The following is a 26,651-nucleotide window of genomic DNA, read 5'->3' as shown; positions in this document are numbered from 1 at the left end:
TGTAGCTCTTCATCCAAAAATGTTTGTAAACTCTTCCCCTTAGCAAAAACCTGTATGTTTTTTCTTACCAAAAAGAAAGAAAATACAACCATTATCACTAATATTATTTTGCATAAAAATATTGGTAACTTAATGTATTGTTGAGACAGTGGCCATCTCTAAAAAACTCAGAAATTTATGTTAGAGGGTAGGGGCAGGAAGAATAAACTTCAGGATCTTCTACCATTATTAAGGCCTCATGTCTTTTGCTAATTTCTTTTTGGGTAGGACTGGTAGTGTTTGTTTGCCAGTAGAACTGGTTAGTAGATAATGGAAGCCCTTTCCTCCCCATCATCCACCCCCTTCCGCAGCAACAATCCTGCATTTCCCACTCTGAGTGACAGTGTCAAGAGAACCTTTGAGCTGCTTCCATGGACACCACCTATGCTCCCCTAGATGAGTAAGAAGGTCCTCTCAAATAAATCATGGTAAATCACCCATCCACTGTCCTGGGTTTGCGATGGTTTGCCTCATGTACACTCAGCTTTTTAGGGTTTGAAACCTTATCTTAAGTGATGGGCCAGTTCAGCCTTCCCATATGGTAAACAGCCAGGGAGAGGAAAGCAGGTCCTCTCTTGACTGGGCCAGAACTAAGCACACCCAACACCCACAGCCCAGAGACACATGAAGGACCCAGGCTCTGCCAAGGTGATGGGGGCAGGGCATCTAAAGAAGAGGCCTGGAAGACAAGGTTCTGAGCTCCCCCTGCCCCAGAGTCAGAATTCCTCTGCTTTACTCCACAGCATGGTACATACACACTGAGGTTCTGAGTGACCTGATTACATTAAAGCCCTTCTTTTAACAATGGGGAAACTATCAGCCTAATGAATGTCTCACTGCCTTAGAATTCCATGTACTGTAAACACCTTTTACCTTGGGAGCAAGAAGTTATGGAGGGTATAAGAACTAGGAACAAAGCTTATTTGGGCCAATTTTTTTTTTTCCATAAGAAAAAAAGGAACCCATGAGGATAAAATTTTTAAAACATTTGCTGAGAAGTCTGTTTAAAAAGACAGTTTCATAGATTTTCAAAGGGAATCTTTACCACCCAAAACATGAGAGGTACATAATATCAGAAGGTAGAACAGTCCTTTAAATGACAGAAGTTTAATTTCCTGGAAAATGCAACACACGGCCTTGCTTTTTCTTTCTGCCATGGACAAGTGGACATTGCATCAGGGTCTGCTCCTTGGAGCCTTCCGTCCTTGGGCATGGTGGGGATTCACAGAGGAGGCAGAGGATCTGGGTCAGACAGCCCCACGTGCATTTCCCAGGCCCTTCCTTCTCTCCTGTGACTGGCTGGAGGGCCTCTTGAGTGTCTGAATGTCTGGAGACTCGCTCACTAGTTCCGTCAAGTCTGGCCAGAGTCTGGGAGCCAGCGTGGCAGTGTTTGTGGAGCCAAAGTGGAGATTAAGTCATGTTTTAGAAGTGACCTCTGTCCACCCTTTCTGCAGGCATCCTCTCCCCTCCAGGCCTCACTCCCCAGCAACTTGCCACCTAGATGCTTTTGTTCTGAGGGAGCCCCTCCCTGCTAACACAAGACTCAACACGATCCCACACACCCACCGTCTCGAGACCCCCTGCCCACCCCACATTGCCTTCTCCTCAAATGGACCTGGTCTTTGTTGTTCTAATTAGATTATCTCTGCCTCAGGGACCTAAGGGACAGTCCCCAGCAGCCCTGGCTGAAAAGGCAGGTTGCATAATCCCTGTTATCAAGAGGCTTGTCATTTAGCATGTAGATCAACTAATTCTTTCGATACCAGGGGAGCAATTGTGCATCTTAATATTGATTTTTTTGGAGATACAATCGCCTGCATTCCTGAGTCAGACTCACTTACTGAAGCTAAAAGGTTCCACTTACTATATTATGAAGCCACCCCACCCCCATCACACGCTTCATCCCAATTTAATGTTAGGAAGCTGGACAAGTCGGAAGGGCTTTGTGTTTTTCCACTTGGTCCAATTTCATAATGAGCATCCAGCTGATGAGAAAAAGAAAAAACATTTCTGGCTATTTTAAGACTGCATGTGTGTTTGTGTTTGGAGTGGGGGTGGGGGCATAGTTTGCCATTTCCCACCACCCACCCAGTCTGCCCACACTTCCTCTTCTCCCCAAACTTTGCTGTGCAGTGATATTGGGCTCTTAATATAATGAGGCCAGCTTATCAGATTTCTATATTTCATGATGAATTAAGAGGCCGGTCTTTCAAATTAAGCTGGGGGCATTTTCTTATCAAACACTCTTCCAGGGCAGTGGGAGGCAGAGAAAGAAAAATTTGAGCTATAGCAGTAAATAACAACAACAACAACAATAATAATAATAAGCTGTGTTCTCAAAGATTCAAAAATGCACTGGGGTTTGGAACAGGCAGAGGTGATGATTCTGTGTTTTGAAGGGATAAGAAACAAAGGCAAATAGCAGCCAAGGGCCAAATGTACAATTTGTTCTACCCAGAAAGTTCAGTGTCCCTAAACATGAGGGTGCCAGCTGCAATAAAGCACACCATCATCCACTGGAATATCAGTCATGATGACTCTTTCCACCACTTACTGAGCATCAGCCATGGGTTTGGCATTATGGTGCAGAGTGTGTGCTCAGTCTTTCACAGCGTTTTCCCACTTCATTCTCACCACAAACCTGAGTCATGTTTTATTAATTATTCCCATCTTACAGATGAAACTACTGAGGCCTAGAAAGATTACATGATTTGTTCAAGTTCATAGAACCAATAACTAGCAGAGACAGATTCCAACCCAAGCCTGCCTGTCTAACTCCTAAACATGTAGTGCCAACTAGAAAACTGCTCTTCATGCTTTGCTGGTTGATAAGGGGATGCATTCACCTATTCCATCATCTATACATTCATTCCAAGATGATTGCTCATCTTCCAGGCCCTAGGTGCCAAGGATAGAAAAGAATGCATAGCACAGGGTGGGAGACAGACAAAAATAAATACATACTATACCATCAAATAAGGTGATGCCTGCTCCCATAGAGAGATGAATGAAATTCAAGAGGAACACTGGAGAGAGGTCTTTCTTAGAGATTTTACAGAAGATTTTAGTGTTTAAGTTGTTTTCTTTTGATTAGCTGACTAAGAGAGAATGGGGAAAGGACTGATTTTCGTTAGAAGTCTGTTCTGTACATGAGGTAATGTAATCTTGATACTTGCCTTTGTATTTACTGAAATCTATCTAGTGGGCTGTGGATGTGTATTGACGTTTTACTGCTTCAAAGTGAGACTAACAAAGTCTTTGAACAGAAAAGCAGATGTAGCTGACTTCAGAACACTCTGTGGAGATCTCCTGTGCATTGGGAATGAGACACTAATATATGATTTTTTTGTAGTTACTTTGTGTTTAAGAAGGGAGGAGCTATATTCATGTTTTTTTGTGTAATTATAGTGCAGTGTGTGGTTAATCAGACTTGTAGATTTCTGTCCTAGTATCTCAAACCCTTACTGTATTGTTTTGCTTACCTATCTGTCTCATGCTATTGGACTGCAAGGTCTTTGTGGAACATAATATGAGGTCCTAGATCAGTGTCTGACACATAATTAAGTGCTCAAGAAATGTTTGTTAAAATTTTAAAAAAATGAATGCATGACTGAATTAACTAATGCCTATAAAACTTCTCCCTGAAGCAAATGCTATACCCATTTTACCATGAGCTTGTACCATGACTGCATCATACTTTTCTGGAACAGTGCTAACTTGAAATATTCTGTTCTTTTGTTCCACCAACCATCAAAATGTCCATTTTAATATTTGAGCAGCATCTGTGAGCTTACTTCTTGTTCCCCAAAACAAATACCAAAAAAAATTCATGTGTCCCAGTTTTCCTGTTGGAAAACAAAGTTACCATAGCAACAGATAAACTATGGTCTTGAATGAAAAGAACGATACCATTAGAGGGTTTGAAAATGAGGAGCTAGAGCTACAGCCCAATAACTTAGATTCTAATAGTTATTGGTGTTCTCACTAAGGCAAAAGACCACTTTGACAACATTTATTCACTTATTAACAGGCACTTATTAAATATTCTGAGAATATTCAACCTGTATTGATTGTAGGAAATGTTATTGAATGCTCTGGTGAAAATTTGGTTGAAAATATTTGACTGACATCATCACACTTTTATTTATCTGACATGATTTTTTGTCATTTTAGAGGCTTAGATGTTAAAGAAAGCACAGCATAGGTCATAAATAACTCAAGGGCTATAGTGGACATTTGTCATATTCTTGCCTGCCCATCAACTTTTAAATGACCTCCCTTTATTAACTGAAATACCTATGTCTCCCAGAGTATAAGTTACTTGCCTCCATTGCAGCTAGAACACAGCATGTGACCTGGGTGTCCACTAATCAGGGGTATCAGGGCAAGACTTCCATACAGAAGATCCTGTTGCAGAAATGGCTTTAAAACAGCTGGAATAAGCTGGTGCAGTAAAGGTAAATCTCTGGTGCTTCATGCTTGGCAGCAGCAGAGACAGTGATTTCCATATCAGGCCATTTTTTTCTGCAGGGTTTGGGCATTGGTGCTAGGAACTGAGCTTCCAGACCCTTTCTCCAGCCATCCCCCCAATTTTGTGAATTCCTTCACATCCTTCAATAAGTTCTTCTCCTGCTTAAACTAGTCAGAGTGGATTCTGGTTGTTTTGTAACTAAGAACATGGACCTTTACAAAAGATGACATCCAATCATAAAAATAATCTTGACATTCACACAGAGTATGTGATCTGGGAAGTCCAGGGTGATCTCTGAGTTTGTCTGCATGTGCCAGAACAATGAGCTGGAAAATCAAACTGGTAATCATACAGCAATCCTAGCAATTCTTTGTTGTAATATGGTTAGAGGATTTTTTTTTGGACATAATACTATATTTAATCACACTGCTTGGAAGTTAATTCTGAGCTTTCTGTTATTTAAGAAAACATTGATTTGGAATTAGCAAATGATTGTTTCCCAGGACTGAACCTGTTGGTTCCCAGCTTTAACACCAGCTTAAATTTTAGTGTTTTATAAATCTGCAGTACCTTTGTATTAGTTTTCTTGGACTACCATACCAAAATACCACAAATTGGAGGACTTAAAGAACATAAATTTATTTCTCACTCTTCTGGAGGCCAGAAGTCCAATATCAAGTCCAAGATCAGAAGTTAGCAGGTTGGGTTTCTTTTGAGACCTCTCTCCTTGGCGTGCTGATGGCCGCCATCTCGCTGTGTCCCTACCTGTTCTTTCCTCTGTGCAGGTGCATGTGTGTGTTCTAATTCATCTTCCTATAAGGACAACAGTCATATTGGATTAGGACCCAGCCATGTGAACTCATTTTACCTTAATGACTTCGTCAAAGGCCCTATGTCCAAATACAGTCACATTGTGAGGCAGTAAGGATCCGGATCTTAACTTATGAATTTGGTTGGGGGAGGGAGGGGAACATAGTTCATCCCATAACACTTGTGTTCATCTAAATTGTTTAAATTAAGGCTGATTTAGAGAAGCCAATTCTAAAAGTTACCACTACTTCTGTTTAGTTTGAAATAAACCTTTATAATGAAATTGTCTATGGATTATTACATAAAAACTCTATCTTGGAAAGCAAGGTAAAACTTCTTCTCCCCCACACCCCCCAGCCCCCATTTTTACAACTAAAGTTGGAGGGAGAAGCAGATAGTTTTTATTGCTAGTGTTAATTTTTTAAAAACCCACTTAACAAAACCAGGGTTTTCAAATGAAAACAACCAGAGCTAAGGAAAAGTAAACAACAGCTACGCCTCTCTCTCTCTCTGTCACCTGCAGAAGCACTTGTGCTATTGCTCAGAACATGGTAGTGGTCACTTCAGGCCTCTTCTGGTGGGTACTGCCCTGCCCTCCTTTGTATGGACCAGCTGGCATGGAGGAGATGGCACAGAGAAGGAGAAACACTGAAGGCTGAAGAACAGCATCTTCTCTACTCCCCTCCACACACAAAGCTTTGACTGGTTCCAGTGCCTGATAGAAAGAGTGAATGTTGGAGAGGGCCTGATGACAGCTTGTGTGTGGTGCCCATCTCTGTGCAAAGAGAGGACTATCCCTCTTTGTTTGCCTAAGTGTCTTCAATATTTTTTTCAAGAGCCATCTACATTGATCCTAAGCAAGTAGCCTTCATGAAATTCAAGTAATTAAGGAAACATTTAAATTTGCATTCCTCAGTGTTCATGTGGTGACACAGTTGTGTGTCATAATTAATAACGCTTATTTCACTAAGGTAACTAAGGTTGCAACACCTAAATCAGTGGTTAGTGATTTTTTCTTTTTCTTTTTTGGGGGGGAGAATATAATTTTCAGTTATCTGTTTAAAACTTCATTCTTGGGTGATGTCTAAGAAAATGATGGAGTTAGAACCTCTGAAAATTCTTTCCTCCATCAAAGCAATGAGAAAACTAGCAAAAATGGTCAGAGTCAGCTTTTTCAGAACTTTGGAAATGAACCAAAAACTCATAGCAATTTAGGGAGTTTTTATTCAAGAAAAATGCCTGAGCCTCAGTAAGAACAATGAGCTTTGCAGTGTCTTAACTTGCCTTATTTCTACCCGCCTCTCCCCAGATCTATGGTAGGCTTGAAAACCAGCAATTCTGTCCCTTTTCTGCCCCCTGGCAGTAATCACAGAGGGCAAAAAAGGGACAGAGCTCCTGCAAAGCTTCTTTCTCAGAGTGATGTCAGTGAAAATGGCAGAGTAAGGACCTCCAAAAAATTCTCCCTTCCATAAAAGCAATGAAAAACTGGTAAAAATTTGTCAGAACCCACTTTTTCAGACCTCTGGAAATTAACCAAAGGTTTGCAGTAACCAGGGGAGTATTTATTCAAGAAAAACAGCTGAATAAGCAAGTTTTGTGGCATTTTAGCTTGTTCTGTTCCCCTCTCTCCCTGCTTGGCAGGATCCTTGAAAAATGACAATCCACAATTACAGTGAAAACCAGCAGCCTGGCAGCCACCAGAAGGAGGCTGGAGCTCTTTCAAAGCATCATTCCCTAAGAATTGTCATTCTTTGACCAGTCTGGTGATTTCCTGAAAGAACCACCCCACCCCTTGCAAGATTGTCTTGATTTGATGTGACTTGGAGTTCACCTAGTATAAAAAGCCCCCTTCTCTTCCCCTTGACCAGAAAATTTTTCCCCAGTGGGCATTTGTTGAAAGTAATTACTGGGGTGATTCATTGGTAACTGCCTGAGGCAGGGGAAATAATTGGGGCAAACAATCAACTAATGAAAAGCTTCAAAAGAAAATATGGGAAATTAGATGGCTTAGGGGATCTGAAAAACTTCAACATATTCAAGGGAATCTATAAGGTCACACAAGTGTGTAAGGTTGTGCACATGCCCAAGTTTGTGAGCATGCTAAGCTCTCACCTCTGGCTGACCGTGAGGCTTTGCACAAGCAGAAAGTGAAAGAAAGGTAAAGGAGAGTTGTAACATGCCTGACTGAGAGTTAAAGGTGTGCCCCAACATGCACAAATCTTTGGCAAAGATTCAGAGACATTGTTTCCAAGTAACTAAGGAAATCTTTGTCTAGTAGTTAGCTAATCACTAAGCTAAGTGAGCAGAGACTTCAGTGGCCACATATAGCAAAGAATAAAAACTTTACTGAATTAGTTCAGAAAAATCACTAAACAAATAGCAATAACAACAAAAAACAGTGATAACTATAAACCCTGAGGAGCAAGGTCAGTCTGATTTTCAGAGTTGCCACATTATATTATTTAAATGTCCAGTTTTCAACAACAAAATATTATGAGACATGGAAAGAAACAGGAAAGCGTGGTGCACACACATGGAAGAAAAGCAACCAATAGAAACTGCTTAGGTGTTGGATTTACTAAATAAAAAATTTAAGCCAGCTAGTTTAAATATGTTCAAGGAACTAAAGGAAAATACATCTAAAGAATTCAAGGAAGATAGGAGGACAATGGCTCACCAATGAAGAATATAAAAAAAGAAAAATTATGTATATAAAAAATAGAAATTATGGAGTTTAAAAGTATAATAACTGAATTGAAATTTTAACTAGAGGGTCTGGTTAAAATCCAGATCCAAATCATATCTGGACAGGCAGAAGAGAGAATCAATGAATTTGGAGATAGGTCAATTAGATTATGCAGTCTGCAGAACAGAAAGAAAAAAGAATGAATAAAAATGAACAGAGCCTTAGAGACCTGTGAGATAGTATCAACTGAATCAACATATGCATAAAGGGAGTTCCAGAGGAAAAATGATAGAGAAAGGGGAAGAAAAAATATTTTAAGAAATAATGGCAAAAAACATTGCAAATGTGATGAAAAACATGAATCTACACATCCAAAGCTCAGTGAACTCCAAGTTGGGTAAACTCAAAGATCCACACCTAGACACATCATAATCAAACTACTGAAATCGAAAGACAAAGAGAATATCTTGAAAGCAACAAGAGAGAGGTGGCATCATGTAAAAAGGATCCTCAATAAGATTAACAGCTGGTTTCTCATCAAAAACAATGGGGGCCAAAGTCAGTGGGAAAATATACACAAAATGCTGAAAGAAAAAAGACGTCAACCAAGAAGTCTATATTTAGCAAAACTATCCTTCAAATGAAAGGAGGTCATTAAAACATTTTCATATAAACAAAGACTGAAAGAAAGAACTGGCTACTGGAAAATCTGCTCTACAAGAGATACTAAAGGGAATGTTAGGCCAAAATGAAAAGGATAGTAGAAAAACTCAAATAATGAAGAAATAAAGAACACCTGTAAAAATTATTCCATTGGTAAATATAAAAGACAATACAATTTTTTTTGTTTATTATAACACTTTTTTCCTCCTATCTGACTTAAAAGAAGACTGCACAAAGCAATAATTATAGATCTATATTGATGGGCATACAATGTATAAAAAGATGTAATTGCATGACAATTACAGCATGAAGTGGGAGGAGAGAATGTAACCATATAGGATCAAAGTTTTGTATACTGTTGAAATTAAGTTGGTATTAATCTGAACTAAGTTGTTATAGGAAGTTAATTGTAATCTTCAAGACAACCTCTAAGAAAATAACTAAAAAATTGTATTTTTGCTATTAAAGTGGTACACTAGAAAATACCTATTTAACACAAAAGAAAGTAATGATAAAGGAATAGAGTGTCAAAATATTTTATATGTGTATATATACAATATTATATATATATATATATGGCATATGGAAAACAAATAGCAAAACAACAGATATAAATCTTACCTTATCAGTAATTATATTAAATATAAATAGATTAAACCATCCAATTAAAAGGCAGATATTGGCAGAATGGATTTTAAAAAACTACAAAAAAGACACTTTACATTTAAAGGCACAAATAGCTTGAAAGTAAAACAATGGAAAAATTGTACCATGTAAACACTAACCAGAGAAATCTGGAGTGGTTATACTAATATCAAACAAAATAGACTTTAATACAAACATTGTTTCTAGAGACAAAGCTGGGTATTTCCCAAGGATAAAAGAATAAATCTATCAAGAAGATGTAAGAGTTATAGACATCTATGCACCTAATAACAGAGCCCCAAGATACATGAAGTCAAAACTGTCAAAACTGAAGAAGAGATAGTTCAACACTAATAGTTGGAGGCATCAATAGCCCACTTTCAGTAAAGGATAAAACAACTACACAGAAGATCAAGATGCATATAGAAGACTTGAACATTATAAACAAATTAGGCTTCATAGACATCTATAGAACTCTCCACCCAACAACAGAATACACATTCTTCTCAAATACAGATGGAACATTATCCAAGATAGATCATATATCAGGCCATAAAGCAAGTATTAGTAAATTTTAAATGATTGAATTGTACATATGTTCTCTGACCACAGTGGAATGACTAGAAGGAATTGGGGAATTCACAAACATATGGAGGTCAACCAGCACACTCCTAAATAACCAATGGGTCAAATAAGAAAGCACAAGGGAAATTAGAAAATATTTTGCAATGATTCAAAATGAAAGTACCACATACCAAAATTTATGTAATGCAGTGAAATCAGTGCTTAGAGGTAAATTTTGTAACTAAATGCCTAAATTTTAAAAAGAAGAAACATTTCAAATCAATAAAATGTTCTTTTCATTCACATTTTGGTATTTTTTTATTGGTATTTTTTATTTGGTATACTTTTTATTGCGGTATAGTTAATGTGCAATATTATATAGGTTCAGGTATGCAACATAGTGATTCACAATTTTTAAAGGTTATACTCCATTTATAGTTATAAAATATTGGCCATGTTCCCTGTGCTGTACAGTATATCCTTGTAGCTTATTTATTTTTATACATAGTAGTTTGTACCTCTTACTCCCCTATCCCTATCTTGCCCCTTCCCCCTTCCCGCTCCCCACTGGTAACTACTAGTTTGTTCTCGCTTTCTGTGAATCTGCTTCTTTTTTGTTATATTCACTAGTTTGTTTTATTTTTTAAATTCCACATATAAGTGATATCATACAGTATTTATCTATCTCTGTCTGACTTACTTCGCGTAGCATAATAACCTCCAAGTCCATCCATGTTGCTGCAAATGGCAAAATTTTATTCTTGTTTATGGCTGAGTAGTATTCCATTATATATATATATATATATATATATATATATATATATATATATATATATATATATATATATATACCTCATCTTCTTTATCCATTCTTCTGTTTAGGGACACTTAGATTGCTTCCATATCTTGCCTATTGTAAATAATACTGCTATGAACATTGGGATACATGTATCTTCAAATTAATGTTTTCATTTTCTTTGGATATATACCCAGGAGTGGAATTGCTGGATCATATGGTAGTTTGTTTTGTTTTGTTTTGTTTTGTTTTGTTTTTTTGCGGCACGCGGGACTCTCACTGCTGTGGCCTCTCCTGCTGCAGAGCACAGGCTCCGGACGCACAGGCCCAGCGGCCATGGCTCACAGGCCCAGCTGCTCTGCCGCATGTGGGATCTTCCTGGACCGGGGCACGAACCCGTGTCCCATGCATCGGCAGGCAGACTCTCAACGACTGCGCCACCAGGGAAGCCCCATATGGTAGTTTTATTTTTAGTTTTTTGAGGAACCCTCATACTGTTTTCCACAGTTGCTGCACCAATTTACATTTCCACCAACAGTGTACAAGGGTTCCCTTTTCTCCACATCCTCACCAACATTTGTTATTGGTGGTCTTTTTGATGATAGCCATACTGACTGGTGTGAGGTGACATCTCACTGTGGTTTTGATTTGCATTTCTCTACCTCAAACTCTTTTCTTCTTTCTCAAGATTCTTTTGGCTATTTGGGGTCTTTTGTATTTCCATACAAATTTTAAAATTATTTGTTATAGTTCTGTGAAAAATGCCATTGGTATTTTGATGGGGATTGCATTGAATCTGCAGATTGCCTTGGATAGAATAGTTATTTTAACCATATTAATTCTTCTAATCACTGAACACAGTATATCTTTCCATCTGTTTGTGACATCTTCAATTTCTTTCATCAGTGTCTTAAGGGAATTTTAATTAATGCTGCATCTATTTCACCTATTTGCTTTTCTTTCTTGGAATCCTATTTAGAAATTTTGTCAAAATATGAGTTGGGCCATAGAAATTTGTCACACATGTCAACATTATCAATCATAGGTGCTCAAGAAAACAAAAAATGGAAAATCACTGACTAGATCAGTCTTTACTAAATGCTAGTGTATCTATTAGGGTGTGATCAGAGAAAAAGAATCCCTAAGAGTGATATGAAATAAGGAATTTATGAAAAGAATTATACCAGTACTGTTCAATAGAGCTTTCGACGGTGATGGAAGTGTTCTGTATCTGCACTGTTTTATAACATAGACACTAGGCATACATATGAAATATGGCAGAAGCACAGCTGAGGAACTGAAGTTTTCCTTGTGTATAATTTAACCAGTTTTAATGTTAATAGTCATGCAATGGCTAGTGGCTACTATACTGGGCAGCACAGGATTAGATCTCACCCTATTGGGGGGGTTGGTGAAGGAATCTCTAGATGGAGCTTGCCTTTGTATATGGAGTGGATGAGCCTGAAGTTGCTGTTGAGCCACAGGGCCAGCAGTGAGAGAGAAAAGCTGATCGTGAAGTAGAGGAGAAAGAGGACAAGCTGGAATCCACAGGGAGAACTGGTGACCCATGTCTGTCTCTCACACCTGTAATCTTGGTAGACACAGGTGATCTGCAGAAGGCAGCACCCCTCCCCTCAGAACTGCACACACTCACGGCCCAGGGCTCAGAGAAGCTGAAGAGGGAGATTACATGGTAGCTGGAGCCTTTGTCTTGGCAGCTGAACTTCTCTGACAAGGTGAACCAGCGGATCATCAACAAGGGAGACACAAGCTGCCTTTGGAATGTATGGCTGCAGTGTCATTGCCACAGATGTCTCTTGTGGCCCATCCTAACTCAGAACCACACAGGGAAAGGAATTCTGGGAAATTCTGTGTAATACACAAGCAAGCCAGCTGGTCCAAGAAGAGATGATATTAACTTTACCTCCTGCCATCCTTGAGCCCCTCCTCAGTTACAATGGAGGTAGCTTGGCCTCACTCTCTTTGTCCTCCTCCTGTCCCTCACTCTTGGAATATACACAAAGGAATTTAGGATTTACCAGTTAGTAGTACATTTAGGGCAGCTCATCCAAAACTAAGCTATTGTGCTGAAAATTGCCCATTTTATTTGTCAAAAGATGAATGGATCTTTTGATTTTTTTAGTGAATCTTTACTCACTTATTGTCTGACAATAAGTGAGAAGCAGAATGAAGGAATCAGAATGTCTGTCCTAACAAATCCCTCTGGTTCTACTTTAATTCCTCATGACTTCATTTCTTTCATCAGTTTGTGGAAGAGGAATGCCATGACACAGAAGTGGCAGCTTGTACTTGGATAACAATTATAATACACTTACAGTTTACTCCTTAGAAGCTGTCAAAAAATTAGGCACTAAATACAACCCAATAGTCACAGTAAAGAAGAGCAATTATTTATAATCTTATTTTCACATCTATTTTAAAGGCTAACTATGTATTTTATCCAAGACAATCTGCTTTTATTAATGCCATGACTGGACATGTGTAAATGATAGTATGAGTTTACTTCACAAGGTTTGGATTTCACACTTCTATTTTATGGTAGGGAAATTCTAAAAAGAATTGGATAAACTCAGGGTTTTCCTAAAATAACAATGATTATTATTCACAAAAGAATCACAAAATCTACAGTTGAGAGTGTATATTGTCTTCCACACTAAGCAATGTTATACTTTTAGACCTGCTATATTAACACTACAGATGAATATTTTGATTAATGAGTACAAGAGTCTTGGAAGAAAAAATAAAGTAATTCAAGGATTCAGTCCAGACTAAATGGTGTGGCCTAATAGATCAAAAGCCTGCAAGAAACCAAGCTGTGTGGAAAAGTAATAATGTATATAAAAATGTGATTTCATTCCCTGCTTGGCGACTGTCCTTGCTCAGGCCACAAAGGCTCAGTGCCATCAGATGCATTAACGCTGAGATACTGGTCACTAGTGAGGGAGGGGAGAGATAGTGAAAGCTTTTTGCCTGTAGATCCAGGGAACCGCTTATAAGCCTGAAATGCATTCGACTGATGCATCAGACATCAGTTATTGAAGAAGCAGAGGCGATGAACTTACTTTAGCATTGACCTGACCCAAGGGGATAAACGCATGGCAACATGCTGTGTTACTTCAACAGTGCAGAGATGCCCAATGTCAAAATGCCACAGGGCTACACATTGTTCCAAGGCTGGGACTAGGTGTCCATTAGACTATCTTAAGGTGGTGGGATTTCTGAAGTGTCTGCCGAGATGCAGCCCTTCCCCATCCCTAGCCCCACCACTCATTGTAGGAAGAGCAGATGTTTGTCCTGAGAAACAACAATGGCTGATCCTTAAGGACCCGTGCAAATAAACAGTGATGGTGTCACTCAGTGGTCTGAGGACAGAGCAAGGTATGGGCAGTAGCTGAAAGACATTTACAAGGAATTCTTGTTCTCCATCTGAGCCATTTTCAACTGCTGAAGCCCCAGAAGGGTGTAGGATTTATCTGGAGAAAAGCATAGAAATGAGCATCTAAAATCTAGGATTCCAAGCCCTTTGCTCAGATTTGGAAATCTTCCTAGAACAGGGAACTTTAATAGCATAGGATTAAGAGCTAGGGCATGGGAGTCAGACCTCTTGGTTTCAGATTTTGATCTGTCACTGAATAGCTGTGCAGACTTGGAAAAGGTGCTCAACCTCTCTGAAATGTTTTCTCATCAACAAAGGGGACTTCATCAGAATATCTGTCAGAATGAATTAGGATTAGGTTGATCTGCCACTACTGTGAAACCTAAGATAACAGTAGTTTTAATGAGATAGAAGTCTGTTTCTCTCTTATGTAACCCAGCAGTCCAGGCCTGTTATGGAGATTTCACATGACCACATAGTCATTCTACCATTTTTAATGGTGGCTTTTAATATCTGGGTCAAAATGGATGCTGCAGCTCCAGTCCTCCCACACATATTCCATAGAGGAAGCAGGCAAAGTGAGAAGAAGGGAATGGCCTTCCCCTTTATAGACATGTCCCACAAAATTGCATAGCCCTCTTACTTTCTTTTGTCCCAAACTTAATCACATGGCCACATGTGGCTGCAAGAGAGCCTGGGAAATGTGGTCTGTATTCTGGATGGCAATGTGCCCAGCTGCAATTAGGAAAGTCTGTTACTGAGAGGAAAGAATGGTATTGGGGGATGCATAGGATTTTCCTCTACCCAACCTATCAGGCTATGTGAGGATTTACAATGTTGTGTTAATTTCTGCTGTACAGCAAAGTGATTCAGTAATACATATATATATTCTTTTTCATATTCTTTTCCATTATGGTTTATCACAGGATATTGAATATAGTTCCCTGTGCTATACGGTAGAGCCTTGTGGTTTATCCATTCTATACATAAGAGTTTGTATCTGCTAATACCAAACTCCCAATCCTTCCCTTCCCCACCCCCACCCCGCCTTGGCAACCAGAAGTCCGTTCTCTATATCTGTGAGTCTGTTTCTGTTTCATCGATATGTTTCATTTGTGTTATGTTTTAGATTCCACATACAAGTGATGTCATATGGTATTTGTCTTTCTTCTGATTTACTTCTCTTAGTATGATATTCTCTAGGTCCATCCATTGTTGCTGCAAATGGCATTATTTCATTCTTTTTTATGGCTGAGTAATACTCCATTGTATTTATATACCACATCTTCTTTATCCATTCATCTGTTGATGGACATTTAGGTTGTTTCCATGTCTTGGTTGTTGTAAATAGTGCTGCTGTGAACATAGGGTGCATGTGTCTTTTTGAATTAGAGTTTTGCCTGGATATGTGCCCGGGAGAGGGATTGCTGAATCATATGGCTACTCAGTCTTTAGTTTTTAGAAGAAATCATACTGCTTTCCATAGTGGCTGCACCAATTTACATTACCACCAACAGTGCAAGAGGGTTCCCTTTTCTCCACACCCCCTCCAGCATTTGTTACTTGTAAATGTTTTAATGATGGCCATTCTGACCAGTGTGAATTGATACCTCATTGTAGTTTTGATTTACATTTCCCTAATAATTAGCAATGATGAACATCTTTTCATGTGCGTATTGGCCATCTGTATGTCTTCTCTGGAGAAATATCTATTTAGGTCTTCTGCCCATTTTTTGAAAAATATGAAACGCTTCACAAATTTGCATGTCATCCTTGTGCAAGGGGCCATACTAATCTTCTCTGTGTCTTTCCAGTTTTTTAGTATATGTGCTGCCGAAATGAGCACAATATAATTTCTTATGTTGTGTGTATATGCCAAATTTAGATTGTTTCCAACTTTTTTGCTCTTACAAATAGCTCTACAATAAATATCCTTGTGGTTAAATTGTTTTTGCAATTATCTGTTTATTTAGTTGGTCTAAATTCCTAAAAGAGGAATTGCTAGTCAACCTTCTTAAGATTGCCAAATAGCCTTCCAGAACATTTCTACCAATTTATTCTCCTTCCAGAAGTGTATGAGAGTATGTGTTTCCCATACCCTTGACAACATTGAGTGTAATAATTTTTTAAATCTCTACTGACTTAAATAGTGAAAAATAAAGGTAAAAGTTTTGTATTCACATTTCTTTAAATGCTAATGGAGGTAAAGATTTTTTTCATTTTTTTATTAGTATTTACATTTTTTTAAATAAATTTGCATGAAGAGGTAAGATCTTTGATGGCAGAGATTTATGAGTTTTTGCTCATTTATGTCCCAAGCACCTACAACAGTGCCTGTCAAAGAATAAGCACTCAATAAATATTTGTTGAATGAATGAAAGTGTCCAACAATTTCTAAGAGTTCTTTAGCTATCAAAGGAATTAATATTTAGGATGGGTTTCAAATATTTTTCTCAGTTTATCATGTGCCTGTCAGCTTTATTTATTGTATTCTCTGCTACATACAAGTTTTTAAAAATCAATGTTTTCCCTTTGTGTCAGGATATTACATATATCAGGACTGTATGTGTGTGTGTGTGTGTGTACACATTTTTTTCCAACTATTTTTTACATTTTGAATCATGTGTACCTTATTTCATTCTATAGTGTATTTGATTTTCTTAGTTTTTTCAGATAGGCAAATGTTTTCTGCAAAAAAAAATCTTTTTCTCTTTTTCAATATACGTCTCGTTTCATTTTTCTTATTACTGTTCTTTAAATTCCAGAAAAATGCCTAATAATAGTGATTACAGTGGGTATCTTTGTCTTGTTTTTTGACTTGAAGAGAAATACTTCTTATTTGTGACATATTTATTTCAAGATATTAATTTCAGGATTCTTAAGTTAAAGTTTTTTCTACTTAAGAGGGTTTTTTTTTAATCTGGAATAGATTTTGGATTTTACCAAATGTTTTGACACCAGTACTTTTTATATTTTGACCTTAATATTTTCCTTGTTCTAGTAATATGGTTTATTATATTAATAAATTTCCTGAAATTATATCATTCTTACACTCCTAGAATAAACTCACTTGGACATAGTATATTTTGTAATATAGCTCTAGTTTTGATTTGCTAATATTTCATACGTGATTATTATATCATACTCATACATTTAGTCTACAGTTGTCCCTCTTTAAGGATCTAATATGTTAAGTTTTGGTACCAAGGTTATACTAGTTTTGTAAAATAAATTGTAAAGCTTTTATTTTCCTCCCTTTTAATAAGTTTCATAGCATAGAAATTATGTGTTCCTTAAAGATGAACACATATGAAAAGACTTGCTAATAAATTTCTCTGGATCCAGTACTTTAACAGTAGGTCTTTTACCTTTTCCATGCTTTTTGTTCTGTGTAGACTCTCAACTTCTTTTATACAAACTTGGCCATTTGTATTTTCATTTTTAAATTTTCATTTAATCATGATTTTTAAATTTATCAACATAGAGATGTAAATTATATTTTCTTAAAAGTTTTCACAATTTCTTTTGTATCTTTGCTTAAATCCACTTCTCATTATTGATATTCTATATTGGATTGTTTATTTTGGGGGTTTGTTCTCTTTCTCTCCTTTCTGGTTTTGATTATGCTTGAGGGGAGCTTGCCAATGTAATTAGCCCTGTTGAAAGAATGGATTTTGGATTTACTATCATTTCTCCACTTTTCTAATTAATTAAATTTGCTTTAATCTTTATGCATCCTTCCTCGTGCTTCTCTTATATTTCTCTTTCTGGATTGAGTTAAATGCTTAATTATTTCTGTGGGGTTTTTTTTGAATTTTATTTAATTTATTTTTTTATACAGCAGGTTCTTATTAGTCATCCATTTTATACACATCAGTGTATACATGTCAATCCCAATCGCCCAATTCATCACACCACCACCTTCACCCCCCACCGCTTTTCCCCATTGGTGTCCATACGTTTATTCTCTACATCTGTGTCTCTATTTCTGCCCTGCAAACTGGTTCATCTGTACCATTTTTCTAGGTTCCACATATATGCATTAATAGACTATGTTTGTTTTTCTCTTTCTGACTTACTTCACTCTGTATGCCAGTCTTGAGATCCATCAATGTCTCTACAAATGACCCAATATCATTTCTTTTTATGGCTGAGTAATACTCCATTGTATATATGTGCCACATCTTCTTTATCCATTTGTCTGTCGATGCTGCAGTTAATATTGGGGTGCATGTGTCTTTTCGAATTATGGTTTTCTCTGGGTATATGCCCAGTAGTGGGATTGCTGGATCATATGGTAATTCTGTGTTTAGTTTTTAAAGGAACCTCCGTACTGTTCTCTATAGTGGCTGTATCAATTTATATTCCCAGCAACAGTGCTAGAGGGTTCCCTTTTCTCCACACCCTCTCCAGCATTTGTTGTTTGTAGATTTTCTGATGATGCCCATTCTAACTGGTGTGAGGTGATACCTCATTGTAGTTGTGATTTGCATTTCTCTAATAATTAGTGATGTTGAGCAGCTTTTCATATGCTTCTTGGCCATCTGTATGTCTTCTTTAGAGAAATGTTTATTTAAGTCTTCTGCCCATTTTTTGATTGGGTTGTTTGTTTCTTTAATATTGAGCTGCAGGAGCTGTTTATATATTTTGGAGATTAATCCTTTGTCCGTTGATTCATTTGCAAATATTTTCTCCCATTCTGAGGGTTATCTTTTCATCTTGTTTGTAGTTTCCTTTGCTTTGCAAAAGCTTTTAAGTTTCATTAGGTCCCATTTATTTATTTATTTATTTTTATTTCCATTACTCTAGGAGGTGGATCAAAAAAGATCTTGCTGTGATTTATGTCAGAGTGTTCTTACTATGTTTTCCTCTAAGAGTTTTATAGTGTCCAGTCTTACATTTAGGTCTCTAATCCATTTGGAGTTTATTTTTGTATGTGGTATTAAGGAGTATTCTAATTTCATTCTTTTACATGTAGCTGTCCAGTTTTCCGAGCACCACTTATTGAAGAGACTCTCTTTTCTCCATTGTATATCCTTGCCTCCTTTGTCATAGATTAGTTGACCATAGGTGCTATGGGATTTATCTCTGGGCTTTCTATCCTGTTCCATTGATCTATATTTCTGTTTTTCTGCCAGTACCAGTTTGTCTTGATTACTGTAGCTTTGTACTATAGTCTGAAGTCAGGGAGTCTGATTCGTCCAGCTCTGTTTTTTTCCCTCAAGACTGCTTTGGCTGTTTGGGGTCTTTTGTGACTCCATACAAATTTTAATATTTTTTGTTCTAGTTCTGTAAAAAATGCCATTGGTAATTTGATAGGGATTGCATTGAATCTGTAGATTGCTTTGGGTAGTATAGACATTTTCACAATATTGATTCTTGCACTCCAAGAACATGGTATATCTCTCGATCTGTTTGTGTCATCTTTGATTTCTTTCATCAGTGTCTTATACTTTTCTGAGTACAGGTCTTTTACCTCCTTAAGTAGGTTTATTCCTAGGTATTTTATTCTTTTTGTTACAATGGTGAATGAGATTGTTTCCTTAATTTCTCTTTCTGATCTTTCATTGTTAGTGTGTAGGAATGCAAGAGATTTCTGTGCATTAATTTTGTATCCTGCAATTTTACCACATTCATTGATTAGCTCTAGTAGTTTTCTGGTGGCATCTTTAGGATTCTCTATGTATGGTATCATGTCATCTGCAAACAGTGACAATTTTATTTCTTCTTTTTCAATTTGTATTCCTTTTATTTCTTTTTCTCCTCTGATTGCCATGACTAGGATTTCCAAACCTATGTTGAATAAAAGTGGTGAGAGTGGACATTCTTGTCTTGTTCCTGATCTTAGAGGAAATGCTTTCAGTTTTTCACCATTGAGAATGATGTTTGCTGTGGGTTTGTCGTATATGGCCTTTATTATGTTGAGATACGTTCCCTCTATGCCCACTTTCTGGAGAGTTTTTATCATAAATGGGTGTTGAATTTTGTCAAAAGCTTTTTCTGCATCTATTGAGATGATCATATGGTTTTTATTCTTCAATTTGTTAATATGGTGTATCACATTGATTTGTGTATATTGAAGAATCCTTGCATCCTGGGATAAACCCCACTTGATCATGGTGTATGATCCTTTTAATGTGCTGTTGGTTTCTGTTTGCTAGTATTTTGATGAGGATTTTTGCATCTATATTCATCAGTGATATTGTTCTGTAGTTTTCTTTTTTTGTAGTATCTTTGTCTGGTTTTGGTATCACTGTGGTGGTGGCCTCGTAGAATGTGTTTGGGAGTGTTCCTTCCTCTGGAATTTTTTGGAAGAGTTTGAGGATGGGTGTTAGCTCTTCTCTAAATGTCTGATAGAATTCACCTGTGAAGCCATCTGGTCCTGGACTTTGGCTTGTTGGAAGATTTTTATCACAGTTGCAATTTCATTACTTGTGTTTGGTCTGCTCATATTTTCTATATCTTCCTGGTTCAGTCTTAGAAGGTTATACCTTTCTAAGGATTTGTCCATCTTTCCAGGTTGTCCTTTTTATTGGCATAGAGTTGCTTGCAGTAGTCTCTTAGGATGCTTTGTATTTCTGTGGTGTCCATTGTAACTTATTTTTCATTTCTAATTTTATTGATTTGAGTCCTCTCCCTCTTTTTCTTGTTGAGTCTGGCTAATGGTGTATCAATTTTGTTTATCTTCTCAAAGAACCAGCTTTTCGTTTTATTGATCTTTGCTATTGTTTATTTTGTTTCTATTTCATTTATTTCTGCTCTGATCTTTATGATTTCTTTCCTTCTGCTAACTTTGGGTTTTGTTTGTTCTTCTTTCTCTAGTTCCTTTAGGTGTACGGTTAGATTGTTTATTTGAGATTTTTTTTTGTTTCTTGAGGTAGGCTTGTATAGCTATCAGCTTCCCTCTTAGAACTGCTTTTGCTGCATCCCATAAGTTTTGGATCATTGTGTTTTCATTGTCATTTGTCTCTAGGTATTTTTTGATTTCCTCTTTGATTTCTTCAGTGATGTCTTGGTTATTTAGTAACGTATTGTTTAGCCTCCATGTGTTTGTGTTTTTTACGTTTTTTTCCCCTGTAATTGATTTCTAATCTCACAGCGTTGTGTTCAGAAAAGATTCTTGATATGACTTCAATTTTCTTAATTTTACTGAGGCTTGATTTTTGACCCAAGGTGTGATCTATCCTGGAGAATGTTCTGTGTGCACTTGAGAAGAAAGTGTAATCTGCTGTTTGGGGATGGAATGTCCTATAAATATCAATTAAATCTATCTGGTCTGTTGTGTCATTTAAAGCTTTTGTTTCCTTATTTATTTTCATTTTGTATGATCTGTCCATTGGTGTAAGTGAGCTGTTAAAGTCCCCCACTATTACTGTGTTACTGTTGATTTCCTCTTTTATAGCTGTTAGCAGTTACCTTATGTATTGAGGTGCTCCTGTGTTGGGTGCATATATATTTATACTTGTTATATCTTCTTCTTGGATTGATCCCTTTTCATTATGTAGTGTCCTTCCTTGTCTCTTATAACATTCTTTATTTTAAAGTCTATTTTATCTGATACAAATATTGCTACTCTAGCTTTCTTTTGATTTCCATTTGCATGGAATATCTGTTTCCATCACCTCACTTTCGGTCTGAATGTGTCCCTAGGTCTGAAGTGGGTCTCTTGTAGACAGTATATATATGGGTCTTGTTTTTGTATCCATTCAGCAAGCCTGTGTCTTTTGGTTGGAGCATTTAATCCATTCACATTTAAGGTAATTATTGATATGTATGTTCCTATGACCATTTTCTTAATTGTTTTGGGTTTGCTTTTGTAGGTCCTTTTCTTCTCTTGTGTTCCCCACTTAGAGAAGTTCCTTTAGCATTTGTTGTAGAGCTGGTTTGTTGGTGTTGAATTCTCATAGCTTTTGCTTGTCTGTGAAGCTTTTGATTTCTCCATCAAATCTGAATGAGATCCTTGCTGGGTAGAGTAATCTTGGTTGTAGGTTCTTCCCTTTCATCACTTTAAGTATATCATGCCACTCACTTCTGGCTTGTAGAGTTTCTGCTGACAAATCAGCTGTTAACCTTATGGGAGTTCTATTGTATGTTATTTGTTGTGTTTCCGTTTCTGCTTTCAGTAATTTTTCTTTGTCTTTAATTTTTGCCAGTTTGATTACTATGTGTTTGGCATGTTTCTCCTTGGGTTTATCTTGTATGGATGGGACTCTGTGCTTCCTGGAATGGGTGGCTGTTTCCTTTCCCATGTTAGGGAAGTTTTCGACTATAATCTCTTCAAATATTTTCTCTGGTCCTTTCTCTCTCTGTTCTCCTTCTGGGACCCCTGTAATGCGAATGTTGTTGCACTTAATATTGCCCCAGAGGTCTCTTAGTCTGTCTTCATTTATTTTCATTCTTTTTTCTTTATTCTGTTCTGCGGCAGTGAATTCCACGATTCTGTCTTCCAGGTCACTTATCCGTTCTTCTGCCTCATTTATTCTGCTATTGATTCCTTCTAGTGTATTTTTCATTTCAGTTATTATATTGTTCATCTCTGGTTGTTTGTTCTTTAATTCTTCTAGATCTTTGTTAAAGTTTTCTTGCATCTTCTCTATCTTTGCCTCCATTCTTTTTCCGAAGTCCTGGATCATCTTCACCATCATTATTCTGAATTCTTTTTTCTGGAAGATTGCCTATCTCCACTTCATTTAGTTGTTTTTCTGGGGTTTTATCTTGTTCCTTCATCTGGTTCATAGCTGTCTGCATTTTCATCTTGTCTGTCTTTCTGTGAATGTGGTTTTTGTTCCATAGGCTGCAGGATTGTATTCTTTTTTGCTTCTGCTGTCTGCCCTCTGGTGGAAAAGGCCATCTAAGAGGCTTGTGCAAGTTTCCTGATGGAAGGGACTGGTGGTAGGTAGAGTTGGGTGTTGATTTGATGGGCAGAGCTCAGTAAAACTTTAATCTGCTTGTCTGCTGATGGGTGAGGCTGGTTCCCCCCCTGTTGGTTGTTTGGCCTGAGGTGATACAATACTGATGCCTACCTGGGATCTTTGGTGGGGCTAATGGTGGACTCTGGGAGGGCTCACGCCAAGGAGTACTTCCCAGCACTTCTGCTGCCAGTGTCCTTGATCTCACAGTGAGCCACAGCCAACCACCGCCTCTGCAGAAGACCCTCCAACACTAGCAGGTAGGTCTGGTTCAGTCTCTTATGGGGTCACTGCTCCTTCCCCTGGGTCCTGATGTGCACACTACTTTGTGTGTGCCCTCCCAGAGTGGAGTCTTTGTTTCCCCCGGTCCTGTTGAAGCCCTGCAATCAAATCCTACCAGCCTTCAAAGTCTGATTCTCTATGAATTCCTCCTCTCGTTGCTGGACTCGCTGGTTGGCAACCCTGATGTGGGGCTCAGCACCTTCACTCCAGTGGGTGGACTCCTGTGGTATAAGTGTTCTCCAGTTTGTGAGTCACCCACCCAGCAGTTATGGGATTTGATTTTATTGTGATTGTGCCCCTCCTACCATCTCATTGCAGCTTCTCCTTTGTCTTTGGATGTGGGCTATCTTTTTTGGTGAGTTTCAGTGTCTTCCTGTCAATGATTGTTCAGCAGTTAGTTGTGATTCTGGTGCTCTCGTGAGACAGAATGACAGCATGTCCTTCTACTCCACCATCTTGAACCAATGAATTATTTCTGTTTTTGTTGTTTTATTAATAAACATACTTGAGACTCTGATTTTCTTTATTGCACACAGCTGTGTTAGTCAATTTTTACTAAGTTATGCCTCAGGAACAAATAATCCCTGAAATCTCATCAGTTTCCAACATCCAAGGTTTATTTCTCTTTCATATTACAACACATTATTTCAAGACCCTGCAGCTCTGATCAATGTCTTCATTCTGAGATGTAAGCTGAAGAAACAACTTCATATCTGGGACATACTGTTCTCATGGCAAAAGGAAAAAAAGAACAGTAGCTGAGACCTCTGCTTGGATAGAGCACACATCACTCCCATTCACATTCTAATGGCCAAATCAATATCAAGTGGTGTTGGGGGTGGGGCAGTATGTCACAGAGAAGGTAGAAATAATTGGGAAGAGTAATACAGTCTACCTCAAAACTTTGGCAGTGTCCTAGAGTTGGAGAGTTAATAGTCTTACAGTCAATTTTTTAAGTAGTCTGCAGCTACAGTTTTTATTCTTTTTATTCTCTTATGTTTGTAAGTGTATTTTTTAAATTTTCAAGTTTTAAAACATTTTGCTTTAAATATTTTAGTATTTGCTTTTATTTCTAGTTTTATTTCATCCTAGGCAGAGAACATAGCCTGTACAACTTCCACTCTTTGCAATGTCTTGAATTCTCTTTAATGTCCTCATAAATGATTGACTTTCATTCAGTGTCATTGGAATAATTACACAGTAATGAGAGCATCTGCCCACCAGTTGTGTCTGAAAGGCAGTGTTTTGTTGCAGATCATTTTTTAATGTCGTATAAAACAGGTATTTGCTTCACTTAATTTTTTCTCTTGAATTTTTCTTTGTCTGATATTAATATTGCCAACATTGTTCTCTTTTTGCGAACATTGTTCTCATTGTCTTAGCACATATTTTTGCCTATTCCCTTTAAAATTTTATTTTCAAACTTACTGTGTCACTTTGTGTGTCTTTTATAAACAGAATATAAATTATTTTTAACTAAATCTATATATCTTTGTCTTTTGTGATGAGAGTTTAAAAATCAGTGGTTATTGTGAATTTAATAATCTTGTACTTACTGTGTTCATTTTTCTCTTACATATAAATATGTGTGCACCTGCTTTTCCAGTTCTTTTAAATAATAATAGCATATCATAAATACTGAAATTTTCCCATTTGCAGATAGGCAAGGTTCTCTAGAAATGTACAGATGCATCCTTGCTTGACTTTGGAAAAGCAGTTATGCCAAGTAAATCCAACTGAAGTGTCAATATTTCTCAAGAGTGCAAACTCACTTTTTAAAACTGCGTGCAAGACATTCTCTCCCTGAGACTTGGTGTTGATAGCGAAAAAGAAGGGAAATAAGGGACACAGGGCTAGTTGCTATATAAGAATAAGCATAATGTTTATTTGAATACTTGCAACAGTTTTGAATTGGTTTCACAAGTTCTCTCTGTTTGCCCAAGATCCTTGGCTATTTGACCACATTAGCAATATTAATCTTTAAAAAATTTTTTCATATTAAAAATTTTATAGCTTTATCAATATATAAATGATTTTAAAACTGCACATATTTAATGTATACAATTTGATGAGTTTGAACATAGGCATACAGCTGTGAAACCATCACCACAATCAAAGCAATAAACTTATCTATCACTTCCAAAAGTTTCTTTGTGCCCTTTTGTTTTGTTATGTTCTGTTTTATGGTAAGAACACTTAACATGAGATTTACACTCCTAACAATTTTTGAAGCGTATAGTACAGTATTTTTAGTCTTCATGTAAAAGTTACCATCACTGGTTTCTGTGCTTCTTGGACCAGCTTTGGGCAACTGAACTTTGAGCAGTTTGACTGCAGGAGGAAATAGGCTGCCCATAAAAGTTAGAAAATGTGTAGATGGGCTCCAAGCTGGTACCGAACCCATGCTTGCCCACCTGCTCCTTGAGCTTACCTCATAACCGAGTAAGATAAACTCCCTAACACCTGGTACTTAGCCATGGTCTAAACTGGTAGCAGAGCCTACTCTGCCCACTGCTTCTTCAGAAACCAGACATGGGGCTGTTCTGACTGTTGCCCGTCTTTTGATTTTTACCATTTTCAGATGGATGTGCCTGTGGTGTTAGGAGAAAAGCAAGTCCAGAGAGCATGTTCTGTGAGGGCACAGGACAAAGACCTCTAGCCCAGTCTAAATGCTAGCAAGCTTCCTGATGGAGAAGACAGTGCCTGCTGGGCTAATGGAGAAGGCACAGAAGGGGAGGGTGAGGGGCAAGGGGCGCCTTCAGTCATCTGGCCCAATGCCAGGCTACCGGGTTATGTAATCATGGCGGTGGCCCTAAACTGTCTTTTGCACACTTCTAAAGTATAATCTTCAAAAAGTTAAAAACATGACTTCTGTGCAAATCTAAAAGGAATGTGTGTCAAAGATCTTATGTGACATTAATTAATGGGAGAACCTATAAGATGTCAAGGCTGTTTCAGTGGAGAATTTGAAGAACAGAGATACCTATAGGCAATCAGAAATGCTGAAAAGAACGGCTAATAAATGCAAAACTGGTTCATATCTGAAAGGGCAATAAAATGTAATGTTTGGGGTTATCTTTTCTGTAGCCATTGGATGAGATTCATTTGCTTTGCTGTGGACAAGAATCATTTGCATTATTATCAAGTTTTCTACAAGTTACTGCTACCTCTATGGTTGGAAAATAGCCTAATCAATAGGAAGCCAGTCAAAAGGCACACGTTATAGGGTATGCTAGGCAATGCCCAGCAAGACACTGAGAAGACACTCAGTGGTCTCTTGCTCATTTTCAAGTTTTGGACAATTTTTCTTGATAACACCTTTTTAAGTTGTGAAAAAAAATATATCAGTTTCCAAAAAAGTCATTAACTCTATTGAGTGGGTCAAATAT

At 37.5% G+C, this 26,651-nt stretch overlaps 1 long non-coding RNA gene and 1 other non-coding gene across 2 annotated transcripts in view; one reads left to right on the top strand and one right to left on the bottom strand.

The window, feature by feature from the left end:
* Positions 1–26,651, top strand: part of LOC136794841 (uncharacterized) — a 334,527-nt gene that overhangs the window by 233,892 nt on the left and 73,984 nt on the right. The gene's annotated exons all lie outside the window — the stretch shown is intronic.
* On the bottom strand, positions 15,808–15,917 carry LOC131763134 (U6 spliceosomal RNA). The gene has a single exon (XR_009337533.1). It is a non-coding gene; the product is annotated as a U6 spliceosomal RNA (small nuclear RNA).

Source organism: Kogia breviceps, chromosome 9, assembly GCF_026419965.1.
Source record: "Kogia breviceps isolate mKogBre1 chromosome 9, mKogBre1 haplotype 1, whole genome shotgun sequence".
NCBI lineage: Eukaryota > Metazoa > Chordata > Mammalia > Artiodactyla > Physeteridae > Kogia > Kogia breviceps.
This window is presented reverse-complemented; position numbering and strand designations above follow the sequence as displayed.